We start from the raw sequence: 8,247 nt of genomic DNA, 5'->3' as shown, positions 1-8,247 counted from the left end.
AAATGGCTAATCCATTCAGCAGTCCATGAATCAATTGGTGTGTGTGTGTGTGTGTGTTTGCGCGCGTGTGTGCGTACACTGCGGGGTTGAAGCTACGAACCCATAGGCTTGGTTCTCTCATCCCTTCCAGGCTTCTGGGTGGGAGGGTGGACAATGAGCCTATCGTAGCGGATGTAAGCAATGTCCCCACGGGCTCTGGCAGCTTTCATGGCTCGGATCAGTTCTTTCCTCTTCTGGAACACAGCTTCAGGATAGAGGAAGTTAAACGTTCCTCTCAAGTTCTTGGCTCTTTCCAGAACAGCTACCTTGTTCTTGAACCTCAGGAACTTGACCACCATTGGCCATCTATTTTGTGAAACGCACCAGTCCCTCCTGCAGCAAAGCACCCCCACAACATGATGCTGCCACCCCCGTACTTCACGGTTGGGATGGTGTTCTTCGGCTTGCAAGCCTCCCCCTTTTTCCTCCAAACATAACGATGGTCATTATGGCCAAACAGTTACATTTGTTTCATCAGACCAGAGGACATTTCTCGAAAAAGTATGATTTTTGTCCCCATGTGCAGTTCATCTCTAGGTGACAGAACGCGTCTTCTTCCTGAGCGGTATGACGGCTGCATGGTCCCATGGTGTTTATACTTGCGTACTATTGTTTGTACAGATGAACATGGTACTTTCAGGCGTTTGGAAATTGCTCCCAAGCATGAACCAAACTTGTGGAAGTCTACAATTTTTTCTTCTGAGGTCTTGGCTGATTTCTTTTGATTTTCCCACCCATGATGTGAAACAAAGAGGCACTGAGTTTGAAGGTAGGCCTTGAAATGCATCAACAGGTAGACCTCCAATTGACTCAAATGATGTCAATTAGCCTATCAGAAGCTTCTAAAGTCATGACATAATTTTCTGGAATTTTCCAAGCTGTTTAAAGGCACAGTCAACTTAGTGTATGCAAACTTCTGACACACTGGAATTGTGATACAGTGAAATATAAGGTCCCACAGTTGACAGTGCATGTCAGAGCAAAAACCAAGCCATGAGGTTCAAGGAATTGTTCGTAGAGCTCCGAGACAGGATTGTGTCGAGGCACAGATCTGGGGAAGGGTACCAAACAATTTTTGCAGCATTGAAGATCCCCAAGAACACGGTGGCCACCATCATTCTTAAATATAAGAAGTTTGGATCCACCAAGACGCTTCCTAGAGCTGGCCGCCCGGCCAAAATGAGCAAACGGGGGAGAAGGGCCTTGGTCAGGGAGGTGACGAAGAACCCTATGGTCACTCTGACAGAGCTTCAGAGTTCTTCTGTGGAGATGGGAGATGCTTCCAGAAGGACAACCATCTCTGCAGCGCTCCACCAATTAGGCCTTTATGGTAGAGTGGCCAGACAGAATCCCCTCCTCAGTAAAAGGCACATGACAGCCCACTTGAAGTTTGCCAAAAGGCACCTAACGGACTCTCAGACCATGAGAAACAAGATTCTCTGGTCTGATGAAACCAAGACTGACCTCTCTGGCCTGAATGCTAAGCATCACGTCTAGAGGAACCCTGGCACCATCCCTACGGTGAAGCATGGTGGTGGCATCATCATGCTGTGGGGTGTTTTTCAGCGGCAGGGACTGGGAGACAAGTTCGAGGCAAAGAGGAACGGAGAAAAGTACAGAGAGCTCCTTAATGAAAACCTGCTCCAGAGTGCTCAGGACCTCAGACTGGGGCGAAGGTTCAACTTGCAATAGGACAAAGACCCTAAGTACACAGCCAAGACAACGCAGGCGTGGCTTCAGGACAAGTCTCTGAATTTCCTTGAGTGGCCCAGCCAAAGCCCGGACTTGAACCCGATGGAATATCTCTGCAGAGACCAGAAAATGGTTGTGCAGCAACGCTCCCCATCCAACCTGACAGAGCTTGAAAGGATCTGCAGGGAATAATGGGAAACTCCCCAAATACAGGTGTTCCAAGCTTGTAGCGGCATACCCAAGACTCGAGGCTGTAATTGCTGCCTTAAGGTACTTCAACAAAGTACTGAGTAAAGGGTCTGAATACTTATGTAAATGTGATATCTGTTTGATTAATTTTAGCAAATTTGCAAATATTAAGAATAAGGCTGTAACCTAACAAAATGTGGGAAAATAAAGTGGTCTGAAGAGTTTCTAAAGAATTCTGAGAAGTTCATTATACAGAGTGAGCCGTAGGGGTTAATGATGGCCTGGTGGGTAGGGCTGCCGTCTTAGCGGTCCTCAACCAATCATGCTATTTTGTTATTTTTTTCGTGTTGTTCGTAACTTGTTTTGTACATAATGTTGCTGCTACCGTCTCCTATGACCGAAAAGAGCTTCCAAACATCAGAACTGGGATTGTTCACCACAAACTGGATGAAGAGTTTTTCTTCAATGAGTCGACTGCGAGGGATATACTGTTGACACCCGACCAGGCTCTGATCCCAGTGATTCGCTGGAGAAGGAAACGTAGATTTCGAGGCAAAAAATCAGGGTGCCTTGTGAGGATCAGGCGACGAGTGGCTAATCTGCCCTTGGCCTCCGTTCTGCTAGCTAATGTTCAATCGCTAGAAAATAAATGGGATGAACTGAAAGCATGAGCCGCAGGTCTTCCCTGTGGCTCAGTTGGTAGAGCATGGTGTGTGCAACGCCAGGGTTGTGGGTTCGATTCCCACGGGGGGCCAGTACAAAATTGTTTTTTAAGAAATATATATATATTTTTTAAATGCATGAAATGTATGCATTCACTACTGTAAGTCGCTCTGGATAAGAGCGTCTGCTAAATGACTAAAATGTCAAAAATATGTATATCCTACCAACGGGACATTAAAAACTGTAATACTTTATGCATCACCAAGTCGTGGATGAACGACGACATTAAGAACATGTTGGCGGGTTATACACTCTATCGGCAAGACAGAACAGTAGCCTCTGGTAAGACACACGGGGCGGGGGCCTATGCATTTATGTAAACAACAGTTGGTGCACGATATCTAAGGAAGTCTCAAAGTTTTGCTCGCCTGAGGTGGAGTATCTAATGATAAGCTGCAGACCTCACTATTTACCCAGAGAGTTTTCATCAGTTTTTTTCATAGCTGTCTATATACCACAACAGAGCGAGGTTGGAACTAAAATCTCACTAAATGAGCTGTATTCCGCCATAAGCAAACAGGAAAACGTTCATCCAGAGGCCGCGTTCCTTGTGGCTGGCGACTTTAATGCAGGGAAACTTAAATCAGTTTTACTGAATTTCTATTAACATGTTAAATGTGCAACCAGAGGGAAAAAAATTCTAGACCACCTTTACTCCACACACAGAGACGTGTACAAAGCTCTCCCTTGCCATGGATTACAGGTAACATTCGCACTGAGCTAAAGGGTAGAGCTGCCGCTTTCAAGGAGCGGGACTCTAACCCGGAAGCTTATAAGAAATCCTGCTATGCCCTCCAACAAACCATCAAACAGGCAAAGCGTCAATACAACAACAACTCAGCACCCTCAAAACTCCTGGACAAAAGGAACACCTATGTGAGAATGCTATTCATTGACAACAACTCGGTGCCTTCAAAACTCATCACTAAGCTAAGGACCCTGGGACTAAACGGCTACCTCTGCAACTGGATCCTTGATTTCCTGACGGGCCGCCCACAGGTGGTAAGAGTAGTTAACAACACATCCGCCACGCTGTTCCTCAACACGGGGGCCCCTCAGGGGTGCGTGCTCAATCCCCTCCTTTACTCCCTGTTCACTCATGACTGCACGGCCAGGCACAACTCCAACACCATCATTAAGCTTACTGATGACACAACAGTGGTAGGCCTGATCACCGACAACGATGACACAGCCCATAGGGAGGAGGTCAGAGACCTGACCATGTGGTGCAAGGACAACAACCTCTCCCTCAACGTGATCAAGACAAAGGAGTTGATTGTGGACTACAGGAAAAAGAGGACCGAGCACGCCCCCATTCTCATCGACGGGGCTGTAGTGGAGCAGGTTGAGAGCTTCAAGTTCCTTGGCGTCCACATCAACAACAAACTAACATGGTCGAAGCACACCAAGACAGTCGTGAAGAGGGCACGACAAAACCTATTCCCCTCAGGAGACTGAAAAGATTTGGCATGGGTCCTCAGATCCTCAAAATATTTTACAGCTGCACCATCGAGAGCATCCTAATGGGTTGCATCACTGTCTGGTATGGCAACTGCTCTGCCTCCGACCGCAAGGCACTACAGAGGGTACTGCGTACAGCCCATACCTCACCGAGGCCAAGCTTCCTGCCATCCAGGACCTCTATACCAGGCAGTGTCAGAGGAAAATCATCAAAGACTCCAGCCACCCTAGTCATAGACTCTTTTCTCTGCTACCGCACGGCAAGCGGTACCAGAGCGCCAAGTCTAGGTCCAAGAGTCTTCTAAATAGCTTCTACCCCCAAGCCATAAGACTCCTGAATAGCTAATCAATTGGCTACCCAGACTATTTGCACACACCCCCATACGCTGCTACTACTCTCTGTTATTATCAATGCATTGCCACTTTAACAACCCTACCTGCATGTACTTAATTATCTCAATTACCTCGAATAACCGGTGCCCCCGCACATTGACACATTGACTCTGTACCGGTACCCGCTGTATATATCCCCCTATTGTTACTTACTGCTGCTCTTCAATTATTTGTTATTCTTATCTCTTACTTTTATTTTGGGGGTATTTTCTTAAAACGGCATTGTTGGTTAAGGGCTTGTAAGTAAGGTCTACACCTGTTGTATTCAGCACGTGACAAATAAAATCTGATTTGATTTTAATCTATATAAGGGATAATTACATTTTACAGCAAAATATCAACACACATACTACCAATCATAGACTAATGTAACTACATTTCCATCTTCACAATTATTCAAAAGTTTTTGTTTATACATCAAGTTGATTGCAATTTCCTGTTGGAGTGAATAAAGACTTTAGCTCTCTGTTCTACGCTACAGTAGTTTAGTCATGTCAGTTGTGCTGACACTCCTGCTATAATAATAATGGCCCATTTCACATTTGCTGCTCTTTGATAAAGAACTCAAAATCTACTATACTGTGGCCGCTTCATTTCTCCGATGTCATTTCCTCAACAAATGGATCTGGGCTAATAACTAGGCATCAAAGTTGGACGTGTCAGCCACTGAACAGCTATCATTAAGAAGAAGTTTGAGGTTATTAATTATGTTTGGGGGCTTTTAGATGTCTGTGTCCGGAAGAGATCAGTGGAAAGCTGACATTTGGGATGAGTCACGGTGCCTATTACTGTGGTTATACAGTACATTAAGGACTACCTTACAGGCTTTGAAGACACTGAACTCAAGACTACCTTCCACAGAGTGAACTCATGAATCATTGAACTCATGAGTTACTGTCTGATAGAAAGTGGATTTACCAGATATAGCCAACCATAGTAGTTGTTGTTGTACCTGTAGAAAGTTAATGGAAGTTGTGTTGGAAGACTTAAATCCATCCCATTGAACACTTGATTAACCAGTGCAGTGTTCGATCATCTCTGTGCTGAGAGATTGATGTGCTGGTGATTTGATGTGTGGGTCACATTTTATTTGGATAGTCCGGATTTTCCATCTGTCATACTATCAACAAACAGTTGATAAGCAACTGCTTGTTAAGGTTACAGTTAGGGTTAGGGTAAGGTTTAGAGTAAGAGTTAGGGTAAAGGTTAAGTTTAGGGTTAGGAGACGGGTTAAGGTTAGGGTTAGAGCTAATGTTAGTAGATAGTTGAGATGTTACTGATAGTCTATAGAGCACCTACAAATGGAAATAGTGTTACCGATGTGTCTCCTGTGAAATAGTAATAATAATGCGAAGAGGGAGAGAACCGAGGTCTGTTATCTATGCAGGGTGTGTTCTGCTCTACCTAAAATGGAGCAGGACTCTCCACAGCATGACTCCATCATCTCTGCACAGGAGTGGAGTGAATAAAAGAGAGGAAAGAACGAACGGTATCTCTACTTCTCTTCCAGCACATCCCAGAGTACCCTTTAAACACAATTTACTTTAGAACCAGCATAAACACGGAGAGAAAAAAAAAACATTGATTTGTCCATCCTCAGACATTTAAGGATAATCTTCACAGTGCCATATCTTTTTTCATAAAATTCATAAACTGGATTCTCCCGCTCCTCTCTCTACAAACACACTGCTATACACACGCTCAGTCCTGTTGTTCTGTACAGACACAGTGAGACTACAGGACGCTCCGAATCCTATTAGATATGAAACAAACAAAGAGGGGAATGGGAACGGCTCATTGAGGAAGAAAACACACATTCCCTCTCTCTCTCTCTGGATCTCTCTCGGTATACAAATGTAGGATCTTAATGTTGGGAATTTTACTGCACATCAGGAAATGTAAACTTGTAATGTATTCAAGGTTTATAAAGGGTTCTAATGTTTGTAATTTTCACTTCAAAATATCAGACTTGATTTGCCCTAATGCAAATTATATCAACCCCAACAAAATGTTTTCATTAATTATAATCCACATAATTCAAATTTCCTGGTTCTGCAGGATTATTTTCCTGCTGTAGCAAACTGGGTTCAAATGAAGATCCTACATCTGTATCCGACTGTGTGATTCTGACAATACCGCAGGGAGATTGATGTGTCTGTCAGTTTAATACCTTCTGTGACTGTTCAGTGAAGAACCAAATGGCACAAAAAAGATGCATTTCTAAATGACTAATATACACAAGTGTGTTTGTAGGGCGATCAGACAGCTCTGCATCAACAGATATAGCTGGTGGAGCGGGGAGGGTTTGATATAAAAAATCACCAGGTATTTTCCCTGGAAAGATATTGGAAATCTTTATTCTAATTGCATACATTTATTGAATGTGCTATTTGGATAAATTCTCTTTGGCACCAAGGGTGTTTTGTAAATTAACAATCAGAGATGAATTTGTGTGTGCGTGTGTGAGCATGTCTGTTTGTATGCATATTTCCACCAGTCATGACTGGTGTTGTTGACGTGTTGTTCACTCAGACGAATGGTAGAGTACATATCTGTTCATAATATAGATGGAACTTAAAGGAACTTATGAATGTATGCACCACATATTAAGAAACAAAATCTACATTAAAACAGTAAACCTAGGAAAATGAGACAGGCAATTCAGTATAGAAAATTGTTTTAATTCTGATAAGGCTGTATGTATATATAATCGGGGTACTGCATGTCTGTCGAATGTGGCTAATACTTTCTCAATGTCTTTTTCAATATCTCCATTGGAAAGGCTTTCAGTAGCTAGGTTTCCCTTAACTTGTCCAGTGAATTTTTGTCGACATTTAGAAGGTTCGCATAGAAGTACTGTAGATGCGACAGTTGCATGCCACAGTGCGTTTCCAGTGTACTGCCATGTCTGTACTGCCATGTCTGTACTGCCATGTCGGGGAAAAAACAGCTGGACGTAATGATGTTACGGCAGGTAGCCCGCAAAAGCCAGCATGGATAGAATGCAAGAATTGACTAATATTTGCCATATTCTAATAATTCTCGTGCCTACTTATTGCCACAGTCCGTGCCATTGTAGTCATGTAGGCCTAGTAGAGACCTGAAACAATTTGATGGTGAAACTTCAAATTGCAATGTAAAGCAATTCAGGCATTCTTGAAAGTCAAGACAATCTTTGTCTTGCAAAAAAACATCATTTTTCTAGTTGAATAAATGGATTTTGCAAGCAGTTGGCATTTACAATTAAATGTGGAGTGAAGTTTTATAGTTACACGATAACATCACATGCCCCGCGTACCTTCAAAATTATTCAGCAATCATATTTTATTCAAAAAACACAGTTTCCATCATCATTTGTTGCAGTAAAGAAACTGTCGAACTGATAAAAAATGTATTTGATCTTTAGAAAATGTCTCCTACATCTGCCATTACAAATGTTGCAATGATTTTTTGGGAGACATTGCTTTTGTCAGATAAACCTGGGTCAATAGAAACCTGCCTACTGTGTCAGTGTGGAATCTACACGCAACAACCCTGCTGGTCATCTATGAACATTTGAACATCTTGGCCATGTGCTGTTATAATCTCCGCCTGGCACAACCAGAAGAGGACTGGCCACCCCTCATAGCCTGGTTCCTCTCTAGGTTTCTTCCTAGTCACCATGCTTCTTTTAATTTTTTTTATTTAACCTTTATTTAACTAGGCATGTCAGTTTTGAACAAATTCTTATTTACAATGACGGCCTAGGAA

This window comes from Salmo salar, chromosome ssa12 (genome assembly GCF_905237065.1).
Source record: "Salmo salar chromosome ssa12, Ssal_v3.1, whole genome shotgun sequence".
NCBI classification, from domain to species: Eukaryota; Metazoa; Chordata; class Actinopteri; order Salmoniformes; family Salmonidae; genus Salmo; species Salmo salar.
Note: the sequence above shows the minus strand (reverse complement) of the source record.